Here is a 19,891-nt window from a genome sequence, read left to right as displayed (position 1 = left end):
AAGAAAAAGAATGAATCACAAAAATATTTTGAAAAAAAAAAACAAACAAACAGAATTTCCCAACTTAGTGAGACAAATTTACAGAGCTATTCCTAGCAAATACCAAGCAAAATGAACACAAGGAACTCATATCCAACCATACCAGTCAAGACTGCTGACAAAAAGAACATCTTAAGACAAGTAAGAAAGATACTCTGGTTTCTCTTCAGATTGTATAAATCTTTCGTCTTTAAAAAAAAGAGAGAAGGGCTGGAGAGATGGCTTAGCGGCTAAGCGCTTGCCTGTGAAGCCTAAGGACCCCGGTTTGAGGCTCGGTTCCCCAGGTCCCACGTTAGCCAGATGCACAAGGGGGCACACGCGTCTGGAGTTCGTTTGCAGAGGCTGGAAGCCCTGGCTCGCCCATTCTCTCTCTCTCCCTCTATCTGTCTTTCTCTCTGTGTCTGTCGCTCTTAAATAAAAATTTAAAAAAAAAGAGAGAGAGAGAAGAGTAAATAAATAAACCCAATCCAGTTTGGTGAGTTTAAGGCTAGCCTGAGCTACATAGAGGTTATTCTCAAAAAAAAAAAAAAAATTAAGGGCTATAACTATAGAGATAGCTTAGCAGTTAAAGTCTCTTGCTTCCAGGGCCTGTTTGTCTGAGTATGATTCCCTAGTGCCTAAATAAAGACAGATGCAGAGGGCAGCATATATCTGGAGTTCCTCTGTGGTGACAAGAAGCCCTGGCTTACCCATTCACCCCCCCCCCCACTTACAAAAATAAATAAATAAAACTTTTTTAAAAATCAAGGTCTACACGTAAGCCAGATGCACAAGGGGCACATGCATCTGGAGTTCATTTGCAGTGGCTGGAGGCTATGGTGTAACCATCCTCTCTCTGTCTGTTGCTCTCAAATAAATAAATAAAAATAAACAAGAAGAAAAAAGAAAAATAAATAAAATAAAATAAAATGAAAAAAAATCAAGGGCTATCAGCACATGGGAGGCAGATGTAGGAGGAACACTGTGCGTTCGAGGCTACCCTGAGACTACATAGTGAATCCAGGTCAGCTTGGGCTAGAGTGAGACCCTACCTCAAAAAATAAATAAATAAATAAATAATAAAATAAAATAAAATAAATAAAAATCAAGGGCTAGAGGATGTTAGCTCAGTGGAGTATGCTCATCTAGCATGTTCAAGGTCTTAGGTTCTATTCCCCACACCAAAAACTAAAATTGATTCATTATATACAAAACAATGATATATAATGTTTTAACTATTATTAAACCAAGGTCAGGAGACAGCCTAATATTTCTAAGTATTAAAAGAAAAACTGAGCCAGGTATGGTGGCGCACACCTTTAATCCCAGCACTTGGGAGGCCAGAGATAGGTGGATCTTTGTGAGTTTGAGGCCACCCTGAGACTACATGGTGAGTTCCAGATCAACCTGAACTACAGTGAGACCCTATCTCAAAAAATCAAAAAAATAAAAATAAAAGAAAGAAAGAAAAACTGTTGGGATAGGGGAAATGGCTCAGTGGTTAAAAGTGCTTGCTTGCAAAGTCTGTCAGCCTTGTTTCAATTTCCCAATATCCACACAAAGCCAGATGCACAAGTGGCACATGTGTCTGGAGTTTGTCTGCAGCACCAAGAAACCCTGACACATCCATGTTCTCTCACACTTAGCTTGCCAATAAACTTTTTAAAAAATGGAAAGGGAAGCCAGGCATGGTGGCGCATGCCTTTAATCCCAAAACTTTGGAGGCAGAGATAGAAGGATCACGGAGAGTTCAAGGCCACCCTGAGACTCCACAGTGAATTCCAGGTCAGCCTGAGCTAGAGTAAGACCCTACCTCGAAATCCCCCCAAAAAAAAGAAAGAAAAGGGGAGCTGGAGAGATTGCTTAGCAGTTAAGGTACTTGCCTGCAAAGCCTAAAGACCCAGGTTTGATTCCCCAGTACCCACATAAAACCAGATGCACAAAGTGGTGCATGCATCATCTGGATTCATTTACAAGTCTGGAGGCCCTGGTGGACCCATTCTCTCTGTCCCTATCTGCCCACCCCCACTTGCAAATAAATATATGAAAATATTTAAAAAAGAAGGGGGTCTGGAGATATGGCTCAGCGGTTAAGATGTTTGCCTGCAATGCCTAACAACCTGGGTTCAATTCCCCAGCACCCCCACATAAAGCCATATGCACAAAAGTAGTACATGCTTCTAGAGTTCATATGAAGTGGCTGGAGGCCCATATTCATTCATTATCCTCTACCTCTTCTCTCTCCTTGCAAATAAATAAAATAAGAGGAGGGGGTGAGGGAGGGCTGGGCATAGTGGTACCCCAGCGTTCAAGGGAGCAGAGGTAGGATCATTGCTGTGAGTTAGAGGGCAGCCTGGACTACAGTGAGACCCTAGCTCCAACATGCAAGGGGGGCACCTCAGATGGATAGGGACCTCAGCAATCACCATTCTAATTAGCCATGGAGCATCAGGCCTTGATCCTCAGCATTGCCATGTGACCCTGATACTCCTTTTTGTTTGTTTGTTTTTCGAGGTAGGGTCTCACTCTAGCCCAGGTTGACCTGGAATTCACTATGGAGTCTCAGGGTGGCCTCAAACTCATGGAGATCCTCCTACCTCTGCTTCCCAAGCGCTGGGATTAAAGGCATGCACCACCATACCTGGCTTTCTGCCACTCTTAAGCAGCTACTCAAGACAGCTGAAATCATGTTCATACACCTGTACAAGAAAGTTCATAGCAGCAATATTCCAAATAACAAATGTCTATCAAGTGCTAAACAAAATGTGGTTTGTTCATCCAATGGCAATTATTTAGTCAAACAAAAGAATAAAGTACTAATTTATGCTGACATGAATGAACCTTGAAACATTAAGTAAAACAAGCCAGATACAAATGGCCATATACTATATAATTCCATTTATATGAAGTGTCCAAATTAGGCAAATCTGTATAAACAGTAGAGAGGCTGTCAGGGGCTGTGGAAAGGGAGGCAGAGAACTGACTGCTTAGTAGTCCAGGGTGTTTAACTGGGATGATGAAAATGCTTAAGAATTAATGATAATGGTTTTCCAGCATTGACTATATGAAAAAACTCTAAGTGGTGGCACATATTTGTAACCCCAGTACTCAGGAGGTTAAGTCAAGAGGATCATGAGTTCAGGGCCAGCCTGTACATATTGAGACCCTACTCAGGGGGAAAAAAAAAAAAGAAGAAGGAAAAAGGATAAGGCATAAGTATTTCTAAGACATTCCTTTTTTTTTTTTTTTTTTAATTGGTTTTTCAAGGTAGGGTTTCACTCTAGCCCAGGCTGACCTGGAATTCACTATGGAGTCTCAGGTGGCCTCGAACTCACAGTGATCCTCCTACCTCTGCCTCCCAAGTGCTGGGATTAAAGGTGTGAGCCACAACACCTGGCTGTAAGACATTTCTAATCCTAGCCTTTTAAAGTACATGCCTAGCATACACAAGGCTTCATGTTCAATCCTCAACACAAAAAAAAAACTAAACAAAAGGCCTACAGGTTTCACTTCCTCCTAGGGAACCATCCACTATGTTATAAAGAAACCCAAGAAGGGACTGAAGAGATGGCTCTGCAGTATTTGTTTGCAAAGCCTGCCAGCCTGAATTAAATTCCCTAGCACCCACATAAACCAGGATGCAAAGTGGAGAAGTAAAGCAAAGCATGAATCTGTGATCCCAATGCCTATGACAATGGGAGGCAGGGCCAGGAGAATTCAAAGTTTACAGGTCAGCTAGTCCGGATTCCTTTGCAGTCTAGTAGTTGGCAGCAGCAAGAGAGCCTGTCTAAAAGAAAGTGGTGTACAGACACCTCAAAGTTGTCCTCTGACCTCCACCTGCATGCAATGGCATGTACACACATGTATACACACACACACACACAAATAATTTTTTAAAGCCCTAATAAATTCATCAAATGGCTCATGTTGGGAAACATCAACCCTGTTGAACATCATGCTCAGTATCAAAAAGCCTGCAATACTCATGAAAAAGTCTGACACCACATGAAGCAGAGTGAAGATAGCCCTGGTAAACAATGCCCAATGTGCAAAACTATAAACGGGGCTAGTAAGATGGCTCAGTGGTTAAAGTGCTTGCAAGCAAAGGCTGCAGGCCCAGGTTCAATTCTCAAGCCACTCATTTAAGCTAGATGCAAAAAATGACACAAATGTCTGGTGTTCATTGGCAGTGGCAAGGGGAACTGGTGTGCACACCTCCCAGGTACAAATAAATAACTTTTTTAAAAAAATATGTAAACTAGAGCCGGGCGTGGTGGCACATGCCTTTAATCTCAGCACTTGGGAGGCATAGGTAGGAGGGTCGCCTTGAGTTCAAGGACACCCTGAGACTACATAGTGAATTCCAGGTCAGCCTGAGCTAGAGTAAGACCCTACCTCGAACCCCCCCCCCAAAAAAAAAAAAAAAAAAATATATATATATATATATATATATATATCTTTGAGCCAGGCGTGGTGGCACACTTGGAAGGCAGAGGTAGGAGCATCACTGTGAGTTCTAGGCCACCCTGAGACTACATAGTAAATTCAAGGTCAGTCTGGGCTAGAGCAAGACCCTACCTCAAAAGAAAACATATGCAGGGCTGGAGAGATGGCTTAACAATTAAGGTGCTCGCCTGTGAAGCCTAAGGACCCAAGTTCAATTCTCCAGGTCCCACACAAGCCAGATGCACATGGTGGTGCATGTGTCTGAGGTTCATTTGCAGTAGCTAGAAGCCCTGGCACACCCATTCCCTCTCTCTCTCTCTGTGTCTTTCTCTCTGCCTCTAATAAATAAATAAATACACACACACACATGCCTAAGGACACAGGTTCGATTCCCCAGTACCCCGTAAACCAGATGCACAAGGTGGTACATGCATCTGGTATTTGTTTGCAGTAGCCAAAGGTCCTGGAACACCCATATTCTCCCTCCCCTCCCCCCATATAAATAAATATTTTTTTAAAGATTTTTTTAATTTTTATTTGAGAGTGACAGACAGAGAAAGAGGCAGATAGAGAGAGAGAGAATGGGCACCCCAGGGCCTCCAACCACTGCAAACGAACTCCAGATGTGTGCGCCCCCTTGTGTATTTGGCTAACATGGGTCCTGGGGAATTGAGCCTTGAACTGGGGTCTTTAGGCTTCACAGGTAAGGACTTAACCGCTAAGCCATTTCTCCAGCCCTAAATAAATATTTTTTTTGTTTGTTTATTTATTTATTTATTTATTTGAGAGTGACAGACACAGAGAGAAAGACAGATAGAGGGAGAGAGAGAGAATGGGCGAGCCAGGGCTTCCAGCCACTGCAAACGAACTCCAGACGCGTGCGCCCCCTTGTGCATCTGGCTAACGTGTGACCTGGGGAACCGAGCCTCGAACTGGGGTCCTTAGGCTTCACAGGCAAGCACTTAACCACTAAGCCATCTCTACAGCCCTAAATAAATATTTTTAAAAGAGCATTGGTATAGGTAAATACAAGAAGCATCAGTTGGGGCTGAAGAGATGGCTTAGTGGCTAAGGCACTTGTCTGTGAAGCCAAAGGACCCAGGTTCGATTCCCCAGTACCCATGTGAGCCAGATGCACAGGGTGGCGCATGTGTTTGGAGTACATTTGCACTGGCTAGAGGCCCTAGCGTGTCCATTCTCTCTCTCTCTCTCAAATAAATAAAATATTTTTTTTTAAAAAAGCATCAGTTGACAGAGCAAAAGTTGCCCTTAGTCTACATAGCACAGAGCCAAAATGGAACAGAGGCCAATACTTCCAATGACAAGCCTCCTAGAAACAACTGGTCCTCAGCTGTATGTGTTTTAGTTTGATAATGGAAAAGGTAAGTTGAAAACATGCCTAAACATTTTAACTGAATTGATTATAGTTCTGTGTTTTCTTTCATTTTTCTCTATTAAAAAATGTTTCTTGAGCCAGGTGTAATGGCACATGCCTTTAATCCCAGCACTTAGAAGGCAGAGGTAGGAGAATTGCCATGAACTCAAGGCCTACCTGAGACTACATAGTGAATTCCAGGTCTGCCTGAGCAAGAACCAGACCTTACCTCAAAAATATTAGGAAAAAAAAAAAAGTTTCTTGGGGCTGGAGAGATGGCTTAGCAGTTAAGGCACTTGCCTGCAAAGCCTAAGGACCCATGCTCAACTCTCCCAATCCCACATAAGCCAGACATACAAAGGTGAGGCAAGCACAAGGTCGCACATGCCCACTTGGTGGTGCAAACATCTGGAGTTTGATTGAAGTGGCTGAGGCCCTGGTGCACCAATATTCTCCCTCCCTCTCTCTCTTTCTCACTGTCTCTAAGATAAATAACTGTATCTTGGGGGCTGGAGAGATGGCTTTGTGGTTAAGACACTTGCCTGCAGAGCCTAAAGACCAAGGTTTGATTCTTCAGTATCCATGTAAGCCAGATGCACAAAGTGGTACATGCATCTGGAGTTCATTTGCAGTGGTTAAAGGCCCTGATGTGCCCATTCTGTGTGTGTGTGTGTGTGTGTGTCTGTCTGTCTGTCTATCTATCTATCTGTCTCTCTCTCTCTCTCTCTCTCTCTCTCTCTATATATATATATATATATATACCTACATATGTATATACATATATATATATATACACATATGTGTGTGTGTGTGTGTATCTGCCTCTTTCTCTCAAATTAATTAATTAATTAAAAATGTTTCTGGGGCTGGAGAGATGGCTCAGCAGTTACAGTTTTTGCCTACAAAGCTTAACGACCCAGGTTCAATTCCCCAGTACCCACATAAAGCCAGATGCACAAAGCGGCACATGCGGCTAGCTAGAGTTTGTTTGCAGCAGCTGAAGGCCCTGGTGCGCCCATTCTGTGTCTTGTCTTGTGTCTCGTGTCTCTCTCTCTCTCTCTTTCTCTCTCTCTCCCTCTCTCTCTGCTTGCAAATAAATAAAATGTTTCTTAAAATTGGTGATTATAAATCAGGCATGGTGGTGCATGCCTTTAATCCCAACACTAGAGAGGCAGAAGTAGGAGGATCACTGTGAGTTCAAGGCCAGCCTGAGACATATTGAATTCCAGGTAAGCCTTGGCTACACCAAAACCCTGTCTCAAGGAAGGAAGGGAGGAAGGGAGAAAAGAAAGTAGGGAGGGAGAGAAGGAGAGAAGAGGGGAGAGAGGGAGGGAAGGGAGAGAAAGAAAGAGGGCTAAAGAGGTTAAGTAAGGTGTTTGCCTGCGAAGCTTAAGGACCCAGGTTTGATTCCCTAGAACCCATGTAAGCCAGATGCATGTGGTGGCGCATGCATCTGGAATTCATTTGCAGTGGCTAGAGGCCCTGGCGCACCTATTCTCTCTCCCTCTAATAAATAAATAAAATATTTTAATTTTTATTTATTTATTTATTTGAGAGCAACAAACACAGAGAGAAAGACAGATAGAGGGAGAGAGAGAATGGGCGCACCAGGGCTTCCAGCCTCTGCAAACAAACTCTAGACACGTGCGCCCCCTTGTGCATCTGGCTAACGTGTGACCTGGGGAACCGAGCCTCGAACCAGGGTCCTTAGGCTTCACAGGCAAGCGCTTAACTGCTAAGCCATCTCTCCAGCCCAAAAATAAAATATTAAAAAAAAAAAAGAAAAGGAAAAGAAAAAGAAAAATCAAAGGAGTGGTATAATAAATTTAAAAAAATTCCTTTTTTTCAGAATTCAGAACTCAACAGAAATGAACCCAATAAATGGTTATCATGATACAACATAAATAAAGTATATAATTTATTTAGGATAAATTACTCAATTTATTTCAGATATAAAATAGAAGGAAAAATCAGGTGCAGTGGCAGAGTTGTAATCCCAGCACATGGGAGGTGGAGGTAAGAGGATCAGGAGTTCAAGGCCAGTCTAGGTACATAGTAAATCTGAGGCTAGCATGAACTACATGAGACTCTGTCTCTCCCAATCTCAAAAAGAGAAAAAATTAATTTCCCCACATGCACCTTTCTCAGCAGTCTAATTCTATGAGCTTTCACTTTGGGTGCTGCTTCTTCTGTTTTTCTCTCCCACTTGGGAAGAGTAAGTTGCCTATAGATAGACAGGCTTCTTTAAACTCTCATGCCAGTTCAAGCCTCCATCTCAAGCTATTTATTATGTGCATGAATTTGAACACAGGAAGAACAAGAGGTAAGCAGAAAAGGAATGCCACAGTGCCATACTGCCCAGACACCAGACAGTGCTCACCATTCAAAGAAAGGACTGAGCATTTGGCGTGGTTACATTCCTCCTTGCCACTATGTAGTGCTAAATTTGCTCTGTAATCTAGGTAGAGGTAGTTGTCCATATGGTGTTTTCATCTCACATTTACTGTATACCTGCATATGCAGCCCAGTTCTAAGGACACATGTACAAACTCAAAACAAATGCTGTACCTTCGTGGAGATTCTACTCAAAGTGAAGGGGACAACAAATGAGGTAATCACATCAGAAATAATCATGCTTGATTCCCCAACACCCATGTAATGCTAGATGTACAAAGAGGCACATGTGGCAGGCGTGGTGGCACATGCCTTTAATCCCAGCATGCGGGAAGCAGAGGCAGGAGGACTGCCATGAGTTCGAGACCACCCTGAGACTACATAGTGAATTCCAGGTCAGCCTGAGATAGAATGAAACCCTACCTCAGGAAACCAAAAAAGAGGCACAAGCATTTGGAATTCATTTGCAGAGGCAGGAGGCCCTGGCACACCCAACCCCTCTCTGTGTCAATCTCTTTCTTCTGTCAGCTTGCAAACAAATTAAATAAATATTTTAAAAATAAAACTTACTTAGCAGGGCTAGGGAGATTTCTCAGTGGTTAAAGGCACTTGCTTGCAAAGCCTCTTGGCCCAGGTTCAATTCTCCAGTATCAACATAAAGCCAGATGTTCAAAGTGGTATGAGTCTGGCATTTGTTCATTTGCAGCAGCAAAAGGCTCTGGTGCACCCATGTTCTAGCTTGCTAGTTCTCATGTTCTCTTTCCTCTCCCTTTGCAAGTAAATAAATAAAAATTGGTGTTGTTTGATTTTTTTTTTTTTTTTTTTTGAGGTAGGATTTCACTCTATCCCAGGCTGACATGGAATTCACTATGTTGTCTCAGTGCGGCCTTGAACTATGGTGATTCTCCTACTTCTGCTTCCTAAATGCTGGGATTAAAAGCATGCATCACCATGCCCAACTAAAAATATTTTTAAATGTTTTTTAAGTTATTTTTTAAAGTTTTAAAGTGAGACTGTCTCCTCCCAAAAAACTGAATGAATAAATAAGAGAACTATGAGACAGAAATACAAAACTGCAATGACCTTCTCCTCCTTTCACATAATGGTAGAATCATATTATGTTGGAATTTTCCCTGAGAAGTAGAACAGTAAGCTCCCAGGACACAGAATTAGAAGTTAGACTCTGCAGGAATCCTATCTCCATCACTCAAAGCCTGACTAACTTTTTTAAAAAATATTTTATTTTTAATTTGAGAGAGAGAGAATGGGCACACCAGGACCTCCAGCCACTGCAAACAAACTCCAGATGCACGCGCCCCCTTGTGCATCTGGCTTACGTGGGTCCTGGGGAATCAAACCAGGTTCCTTTGGCTTTGCTGGCAAGCACTTTAACCACTAAGCCATCTCTGTAGCCCCAGCCTGGCTAATTTTGGATGAGTTGCTTAACTAATATCTTTGGGATTCAATTTCCTAATATGAATACTCAGTAAGATGAAATAAGACTTTGGGCCAGGGAGGTCCCTGATACCCCTAAAACATTATAGGCCATTGCTGAGGCCCTTGGTTTCCCACCAGGAATAGATGGTAAAACCCTATTGCTGAAGACTCCACATACTTGGGCTGCAAGGCCACTAAGAAATTCTGCTGGAACTGAGCTGATAACCTCCTCCATGTAGACCAGCTGACAGAAAGCTAGAAGCCATTCTACATGTAGTTCAATGGGAAAAAGAGATACCACCAGTGAAGATACTCTACAGTGGACACTGCAAGCCTTATAATTGGCCATCCAGGCCAAATGAGCCAACGGGTGCAAAGATGGCAGGTCTGTCATGGTGGAAACCAACTGCCCTCCAGTTGGACTGGAGGCCTGCTCCATGGGGGGGAACACATCCCTGATACTGAAAACTTAAAACAGGGGTAGTCATGAGCCCTAGGGGTGTAACATCTGCTGATGTCTGGGAAAAATGTATATACTATACTTATCAAACTGCCCAGTAAGCACTTCTCTTAATATTCATACCCTTATATTAAATGCTACTCTCACTTTGGGTAGAGAATCTTCTCTTTTCAGATGACAGTAACCTTGGGATGACTCAGAAGGTATCATAGTGCTGGAAAGAAGTGACTGAATTACTGAGTAACTTCTCGATCACACCTTCCAAGGCTCAGGGTCTAATGCGGAAGAGGTGGTGGAAAGAATGTAAGAGCCAAAGGAAGGGTAGGACTCCTTACAACGTTCTCCCTTCAGACATAAAATGGCCTGGATATCCATGACCTCATAGTGCCTGACACTACCTACACAAGACCATCATAAGAAAAGGAAAAGATCATGACATCAAAAGTAAAAGAGAGACTGATTGAGATGGGGAGGGGTTATGATGGAGAGTGGAGTTTCAAGTAAGTGGGGGGGAGGGAGGGCATCACCATGGGGTATTTTTTTATAATCATGGAAGTTGTTAATAAAAAATTTAAAAAAAAAAGACTTTGGGGACTGGGGAGATGGTTCAGCAGTTAAAGGTACTTGCTTGCAAAGCCTGATGTGGCACATGCATCTGGAGTTCACTGGCAGTGGTTAGAGGCCCTGGCACACCCATTCTCTCTCTCTAATAAATAAATAAAAATATTTTTAAAAAATGATTTGGTGTTCAAAGCTTTATAAAGCAAAGCTCTGTCAAAAGATACTCATTTCTAAAATCTTTTGTTTCTCAGGGAGGGGAGGTTTTTCAAGGTAGGGTCTCTAGTTCAGGTTGACCACTAGGATTTACTGTATAGTCTAGAGGTAGCCTACTATGTAGTCTCGAGGTAGCCTCAAACTCACAGTGATCATCCTACCTCTGCCTCCTGAGTACTGGTTAAAGGCATGTACCATCACACCGGGCCTAAATTCTTTTAAGCAGTCTCACTGTAACCCAGGCTGATCTGGAACTACTTCATAGCCCAAGATAGCCTTGAACCACTGTGATTCTCCTACCTCATCATGTGAATGCTGAGATTAAAGGTGTGTGCCACCACACCCAGCTTTCTTTTTTTTTTCTTTTTTATTGGCTTGTGTGTGTGTGTGTGATGAGGTATACACAAGTATGCATGAGGGGGGGCATGCACTTGCCTGCATCAAGTTGCACTCACCAGTGGTAGTCAGAGCAAAATACCACTCCACTGCTCTTCCATCAGTATTTTTTTTTAGATAGGAAGAGTCTCGCTCTAGCCCAGGCTAACCTAGAATTCACTAGCTTCAGGCTGGCCTTGAACTCATAGCCATTATCTTACCTCTTCCTCCCAAGTGCTGGGATTAAAGGTGTGCACCATGTCCGGTTTTTTTTAAAAGATTTTTTTTCCTTTTTTTTTTTCGGGGTAGGATCTCACTCTAGCCCAGGCTGACCTGGAATTCACTATGGAATCTCAGGGTGGGGCCTTAAAGATATTTTTTATTTTATTTATTTGAGAGAAAATGGGTAGAGAGACAATGGGTACACCAAGTCCTCTAGCCACTGCAAACGAATTCCAGATGCATGCGATCCCTTGTGCATCTGGCTTTAATGGGAAATCAAACTCTGGTCCTTAGGCTTTGCAGGCAAGCACTTTAACTGCTGAGCCATCTCTCCAGCCTCCATCAGTTCTCTTCTGAGCTGATCTCATAATGATCCCAGAGCATGCCATTTTTCGGACAGCTGACAATTCTCAGGTCTCTATTTCCCTATGGGGCTGAGGATATAGACACACATGACCACACCCCATTTATGTGGGTCCTAGGGATCAAACTTGAATAGTCTCTCAGGCCTCTTCAGGCCCTAATGTTTGCACAGGAGAGATTTAGCAGTTAAGGCACTTGACTGCAAAGCCAAAGGATCCTGATTCGACTCTCCAGGACCCACATAAGCCAGATGCACAAGGGGGCATATGCATCTGAAGTTTGTTTGCAGTAGCTGGAGGCCCTGGCATGCCCATTCTCTCTCTCTTTCAAATAAATAAATAAATAAATAAATATATTTTTTAAAAAAATCTTTAGGAAAACAGAGTAATATCCAAAATCTGCCTCTATTTATTAACTGAGTGCCTTTTATATACAGGTATTGAAGGGAAGCCTGGGCAGTAGGCTGAGGACCTGGCACTCAAAAGGCACAACAAACTTAGGCACAAGATAAGAACATCTTGCAGTTCTGTACCATCTGTGGAAGCAGGAAAGGCTTCCCAGAGGCAGGAGCTGAACCATCAGGAAACTACCACAGCTCAAGCAGCAGCAAATCAAGCTTATGGAAGAGCAACTAGCATGACAGAAAGATCTTGGAGCAACCATAAGGGACTAGCCAAAGACACCAGAAAGGCAGGCAGGAACTACAAAGCATGCTCTAAACCTAGAGGGTACCTCCCAAAACAAGTGAGATCAGAGCCTGTTTTGGAAAAGAGCAGAAGTTAAGTCAGAAATGAAGTTCTCCTTCTCTCTTACTGGTTAATATGGAGTTTTATACAGATGAGGCTACTATTATTCAATTTTCAAACTACAAATACTATAATATCTGGCCACCTCTCCTCTAACCCTCCATGCTGACTCAACCTGTCAAAACCATATTAGCTCCTACTCTTGCACCTGTCTGTTCTTCCCAAACCCACCTCCTGTGCCTTGGTAAGCCACAGATCTATATTCTGGTAATGGTCCACAGTCCTCCTTGCTAGCCTCTGCCACAAGCATTTGGATCTCTCCCTTTTCTTACTTTAAAAAATATATATATTATTTTACTTGCAAGTAGAAAGAGACAGCAAACTCCATGAGCATGAACCACGTTGTGCTTCACATGGGTACTGAGAATCAAACGTAGGTCATTAGGTTTTGCAGGAAACCACCTTAACCACTGAGCCATCTCTCTAGCCCCCTCCCCACTTTTTTTGTTTTGTTTTGTTTTTCAAGGTAGGGTCTCACTTTAGCTCAGGCTGACCTGGAATTCACTATGTAGTCTCAAGGTAGCTTCCAATTCCCAGTGATCCTCTACCTCTGCCTCCCGAGTGCCGGGACTAAAAGTGTGCACCACCATGCCCAGCTCCTTTTCTTATTTTAAGTAAGTGTGTGCATATACATGTGTGTATGTTCAAATATGTGTGAGGATGCAAATGTGTTCAAGTAGAATCCAGAGGACAAGCCTATGTGTCATTCACTGAGAGCACAATCTACCTCCTCCAACCCCTAGGGTTGGTGTGTGTGTTTGTGTGTGTGTGTGTGTTCATTTGCATGTGTTAGGGCACACAAAAGCAACAGCAAGCATGTAGAGGTCAGAGGAGAACTCCAGGTATCAGTCTTGGCCTTCCACTTTGTTTGAGACAGGGTCTCTGGTTTACTGTTTGTACACCAGGCTAACTGGCCTATGAACTTCTGACATTCTCCTGTGTCGGTCTCCTAGCTCACCATAGGAGGGCTGGGATTACACACACTCACTAATGTTTCTGGCTTTTATATTGGTTCTGGGGTTCCAAACTCAGGTTGTCAGGCTTTTGCATAGTAAGCACTTTTACCCACTGAACCATCTCCCCAGTCCATCCACTTTTTCTAAGACAAGAGTCTCTCACTAGCCTAGAACTTATAAAACAGACTAGACTGACTAGCCAGTGAGCCTCAGGGATCCTCCTATCTCTACCTCCCCAGTACTGGGATTGCAAGAGTGTCCTACCGCCCCAGCAGTAGGATCAAACACAGGCCGCACTTTATTGACTGAACAATCTCCCTAGACCTGTCTCTCCTCTTTCAAGCTTCACACACAGAGGCAGTTTATGCTCCTATCACCGCCTTCATTCACACCACTTTTTTTGTTGTTGTTGTTGTTTTTTTAGGTAGCCCAAGCTGACCTAGAACTCATTCTGTAGCTCCAGGCTGGCCTCAAACTCACAACAGTCCTTCTACCTCAGCCTCCCAAGTGCGGAGATTAAAGGTGTATGCCAACACACCCAGCTCCACACCACTTTTAAGATATCACACAATGGGTTGGAGAGATGGTTTAATGATTGACACTTGCCTCAAAGCCTAAGGACCCAGGTACAATTCCCCAGTACCCATGTAAGCCAGATGCACATGGTGGTGCATGCATCTAGGGCTCATTTGCAGTGCTAGAGGCCCTGGTATGCCCATTCTCTCTCTAATAAATACATACATACATACACACATGCATAAATAAATAAATAAATAAATAAATAAATAAATAAATAAATAAATAAAAAATAAATAAAAATATCACACAAGGACTGAAGGCTACCAGTCCCTCCAGTATCAATCTCATCACTGAGAATATGGAGAATATGACAGTAATCTAAGAAATGACAAAGTCTCCACCTTCACAGATGTCTTAATGGAGATGGGAAGGAAAACAAGTAACACATAAAATAGGTGTTACAGAGAAAATGTTAAAGCAAGGGAGTATTTTTTTTTCAGTGTGTGTGGAGCATGCATGTGCACAGACTTGTAGGTGTGTGGAGGTCAGATGTCCTCTTTTAGTGTTCTACCTTGTTTCCTTGAGACAGAGTCTCTCACTGAACTTGGAGCTCATCTTTCTGTTAGACCAGCAAGCCCCAAGGATCCTCCTGTTCTCTGCCCTACTCAGGGCTCAAGTTACAGGTATCCATGGTCATGCCAAGTTTTTTACACAGGTGCCAGGGATTGAGGTCCTCATGCTTGACAGCAAGTACTCTAACTCACTGACTTATCTCCCCAGCATAGGGAGGGAATATTCTAAACTTGTGATCAGGTACCTGAGAAGTTTAAACAAAAACCTAAAAGAGGGTAAGGAACAAATCACACAGGGATCTAGGGAACAGTTTAAGCAGAAGGAATGTGGTGGTCTGAGGGATTTGGGACATGCAAGGGACCAGTATGGATAGAACAGATAAAAACAGAGACCAAGCCAGGTATGGTGATACATACCTTTAATCCCAGCAAGTGGGAGGCAGAGGTAGGAGGACTACTGTGAGTTTGAGATCAACCCAAGACTACATAGTGAAATGCAGGTCACCCTGGGGTGGAGTGAGACCCTACCTTGGGAAAAACAAAAAACAAAAACCTGAGGTCCCGGAAAGAAAAGCTACCTTTTCTACCACTAGGGAGTCTTGTTGCAGGAATTATGACTTCTAGGCATCATTTAGCTCAACCAACATTTTAAACTTCTATCCTTATATGTTTCGTTGAAATTATTAAGAATTACAGAAATTAACATATTTTGAAAACTCATCAGGGGCCATCTGGTTTTAGCAAAGCAGACTCAAAAACAAAGTTGAAAGCCGGGCCTTTAATCCCAGCACTCAGTAGGCAAAGGTAGGAGGATCGCAGTGAGTTGAATGCTACCCTGAGACTACACAGTGAATTCCAGGTCAGCCTGGGGAAAAAAAAAACACAAAGTTGATTTGAAATATGGCTTTGGCTTAAACAGGGTCTCCTTTGTAGTCTATGATAGCCTCAAATTTACAAGCCTGCTTAGTACTGAGCGTTTAAGTGTGTGCTAGCACACTTAGAACAAAGTTCATCAAACCAACAGACTCTCAAAAACTAAACTGTAACCAAGAATGAAATACAAAATGTTGATGAGTCCCTGAGTAACCAACATCTTTTCCTCCGCAATATTTCTATAAATAAATAACCATTCCCAAAAAGAGAAACAAGACATTGATAGTTTGTAAAAAAAAAAAAATGAGTCTAAATTAGTGCTTAGGTATCACCCCTTGCTTTTGTATTTTTATAAACTTTATAATCTTTTTACATTCCAGTGATACAGAGAAATCAGCAAGGAACAACATTAGAAACTCTAGGTCCATGTTATCACTTGTTACAATTACATGCTTTCAATGTTTCAATGGCTAATTTCCATTTACCATTTGAGTTAGCCATGAAGAGCAAAAGAAACCACATTGTCTGGCAAACTGAGGCTTGCCTCCCCAGTTAAAGCAGAGCCATCTTTGCCTCACACTTTCCTTTTGATACTCAGCTTCTATCTGCTACAACACGACTTATAAAACCAGAGACATAGGTCAAATGTTGGCATTCAACCTCAAAAAAAAAAAAAAAAAAAAATCTTGTCTTCAAGACACCCCCTGTTTTTGGATTGCAAGAATCAATATTGTGAAAATGTCAATCTCACCAAAAGCAATCTACACATTTAGTGCAATCCCCATCAAAAGTTCAATGACATCCTTCATGGAAATAGAAAAAAATAACCTTAAAATTCATTTGGAAGCACAAAAACACCTTGAATAGCCAAAACAATTTTGAGCAACAAAAATAAATCTGGTGGTGCATGCCTTTAATCCCAGCACTTGGGAGGCAGAGGTAGGAGGATTGCTATGAGTTCGAGGCCACCCTGAGACTACATAGTGAATTCCAGGTCAGCCTGGACTAGTATGAGACCCTATCTTGAAAAACAGGAAGGAAGGAAGGAAGGAAGGAAGGAAGGAAGGAAGGAAGGAAGGAAGGAAGGAAGGAAGGAAGGAAGGAAGGAGGGAAGGAGGGAAGGAAGGAAGGAAGGAAGGAAAGAGGGAGGGAGAGAGAAAGAGAGAAAGAGAGAAAGAGAGAAAGAGAGAAAGAGAGAAAGAGAGAAAGAGAGAAAGAGAGAAAGAGAGAAAGAAAGAAAGAAAGAAAGAAAGAAAGAAAGAAAGAAAGAAAGAAAGAAAGAAAGAAAGAAAGAAGGCAGGCAGGCAGGCAGGCAGGCAGGCAGGCAGGCAGGCAGGCAAGCAAGCAAGCAAGCAAGCTAGCTAGCGGTATCACCATTCCTGATTTTAAGTTATACTACACAGCCATAATAACAAAAACAGCATGGTAGTAGCACAGACACATAGATCAATGGAATAGAAAAGAGGACCCAGATGTAAATCCAGGCAGCTACAGCCATCAGATTTTCAACAAGTGACAAAAATATTCAATGGAGAAAAGAGTCCCTTTAACAAATGGTGCTGGGAAAACTGGATATCTATAGATAAAAGGATGAAAACAGATCCTTCTTTCTCTCCATGCACAAGAATCAAGTCCAAATGGATCAAAGACCTTAATATCAGACCTGAAACTCTGAAACTGCTAGGGAAAAAAGTAGAGGAAATACTTGAACATACTGGCATAGACAATGACTTTCTGAATAGACCTAGTTGCTCAAGAAATAAAGCCACTAATCAACCACTGGGAACTCATAAAGTTAAAAAGCTTTTGTATAGCAAAGGATACTGTGAACAGAACAAAGAGGCAACCTACAGAACAGGAGAAAATCTTTGCCAACTATACATCTGACAGACGATTAATATCCAGGATATATAAAGAACTCAAAAAACTAGTAAGAAATCAATCAAGGAGTGTCAGCATAGGCCTTTAACCCCAGTACTTGGAAGGCAGGGGTAGAAGGATCACCCTGAGTTCAAGAACATCATGAGACTACAGGTGACTTCCAGGTCAGCCTGGGCTAGAGTAAGGCCCTAACTTTAGGAAAAAAAAAAAAAAAAGAAATCAAACAACCTAATTAAAAAATAGGCTGTGAGCCAGGCATGGTGGCTCATGCCTTTAATCCCAGCACTTGGGAAGCAGGGTAGGAGGATCACTGTGAGTTCGAGACCACCCTGAGATTATATCGTAAATTCCAGGTCAGCCTGAGCTAGAATGAAACCCTACCTCGAAAAACCAAAAAAAAAAAAAAAAAAAAGGCTATGAGCTGGGCTTGGTGGTGCATGCTTTTAATCCCAGCGCTCGGGAGGCAGAGGTAGGAGGATCACCATGAGTTCAAGGCCACCCAGAGACTACATAGTGAATTCCAGGTCAGCCTGGACTAGTGTGAGACCCTACCTCGAAAAAAAAGGATGTGAGCTGGAGAGATGGCTTAGCAGTTAAGGTGCTTGCCTGCAAAGCCTAAGGATCCAGGCTCAATTCTCCAGGTCCCACATAAACCAGATGCACAAGGTGGTACATGTGTCTGGAGTTTGTCTGCAGTGGCTAGAGGCCCTGGTGTGCCCATTCTTTCTCTCCCCCTCCCTCCCTCCCTCCCTCTCTCTCTGTAATAAATAAAAATAAGTTGTTTTTTTTTAAAAAAAAAAAGGGCTGTGGGGGCTCATGCCTTTAATTCCAGCACTCTGGAGGAAGAGGTAGGAGGATTGCGGTGAGTTCAAGGCCACCCTGAGACTACATAGTTAATTCCAGGTCAGCCTGGGCTAGAGTGAGACCCTACCTCAAAAAAAAAAAAAAAAAAAGGGCTGGAGAGATGGCTCAGTGATTAAGCACTTGCCTGTAAAGCCTAAGGACCCCAGTTCAAGGCTCGATTCCCCAGGACCCACGTTAGCCAGATGCACAAGGGGGTGCACGCAGTCTGGAGTTCGTTTGCAGTGGCTGGAGGCCCTGGCGCGCCCATGCTCTCTCTCTGTCTCTCTCTTTCTCTCTCTGTCTGTCACTCTCAAATAAATAAATAAAAACAAAAAGAAAAGAAAAGAGAAAGAAATACAGATGACATATAAACATCTAAAAATTGTTCTACAACCTTAGCCATCAGGGAAATGCAAATTAAAACTACTTTGACTCTGGGCATGATGGCAAAAGCCTTTAATCCCAGCACTCAGGAGGCAGAGGTAGGAAGACTGCCATGAGTTTGAGGCCACCTTGAGACTACATAGTGAATTCCAGGTCAGCCTGGGCTAAAGTAAGACCCGACCTTGAAAAGCCAAAAAAAAAAAACCTTTGAGATTCTAGCTTACTCCTGTCAGAATGGCTATCATCACGAAAACAAGTGACACCAGACGTGGTAGCACACGCCTTTATCCCAGCACTCAGGAGGCAGAGGTAGGAGGATCTCCGTGAGTTCAAGGCCACAGTTCTAGGCCAGAGTAAGACCCTACCTCAAAAAACAAAAGAAAAAACAAATGACAATAAAAGCTGGAAAGGATGCGGAAAAAGAGGAACCTTTCTACGGGTGATGGGAATGTAAACTGGCACAGCCATTGTGGAAACCAGTGTGAAAGTTCCTGAGATGGCTAAAAATAGATTTACCATAAAACCCAGCTATACCACTCCTAGGCATATATCCTAAGGACTCATCACACTACCTTACAGAGAGACTTGCACATCCATGTTTATTGGCACTCTAGTCACAATAGCTAGGAAATGGAACCAGCCTAGATGTCCCTCAACTGATGAGCAGATAATGAAGATGTGGTATGTTTATGCAATGGAGTTCTATTCAGAGGTACAGAAAAATGAAATTATGAAATTGGTAGGGAAATGGATGGATCTGGAAAGGATCATACTAAGTGAGGTAACTCAAGCCCAGAAAGTCAAATGCTGCATGTTCTCTCTCATATGTGGATCCTAGCTACAAATGTTTAGACTTGTATGTAAGTTAGAGTAAAACTTGGCAGCAGAAGCCAGTAAGCTAGAAGGGGGCTATAAGGGAGGGAGGAGAGGGGAGGACTTAAAGAGATGGTATTTTATATATGTAAGTATTAGATGAAAAGATTACTGGGGGTGGTATGGCCAAAGTGAGGTCAGGGGAAGAGACTTAGTAAAAGGGTAGGGGAAGGTTAATTAAAATTCAAGATGCGAGGGAATTACCATGGGATATATTTTATTATCATGGAAAATGTTAATAAAAATTAAAAAAAAAAAATTCAAGATGCTAGCCTGGGTGTGGTGGCACGCCTTTAATCCCAGCACTCCAGAAGCAGAAG

General features: G+C 42.6%; 1 protein-coding gene across 4 annotated transcripts in view; it reads right to left on the bottom strand.

The window, feature by feature from the left end:
* The window catches only part of Nsd2 (nuclear receptor binding SET domain protein 2), a 118,985-nt gene that overhangs the window by 92,154 nt on the left and 6,940 nt on the right, over positions 1-19,891 (bottom strand). The gene's annotated exons all lie outside the window — the stretch shown is intronic.

Source organism: Jaculus jaculus, chromosome 11 (genome assembly GCF_020740685.1).
Source record: "Jaculus jaculus isolate mJacJac1 chromosome 11, mJacJac1.mat.Y.cur, whole genome shotgun sequence".
NCBI classification, from domain to species: domain Eukaryota; kingdom Metazoa; phylum Chordata; class Mammalia; order Rodentia; family Dipodidae; genus Jaculus; species Jaculus jaculus.
Note: the sequence above shows the minus strand (reverse complement) of the source record. Positions and strands in the feature narration are given on the sequence as shown.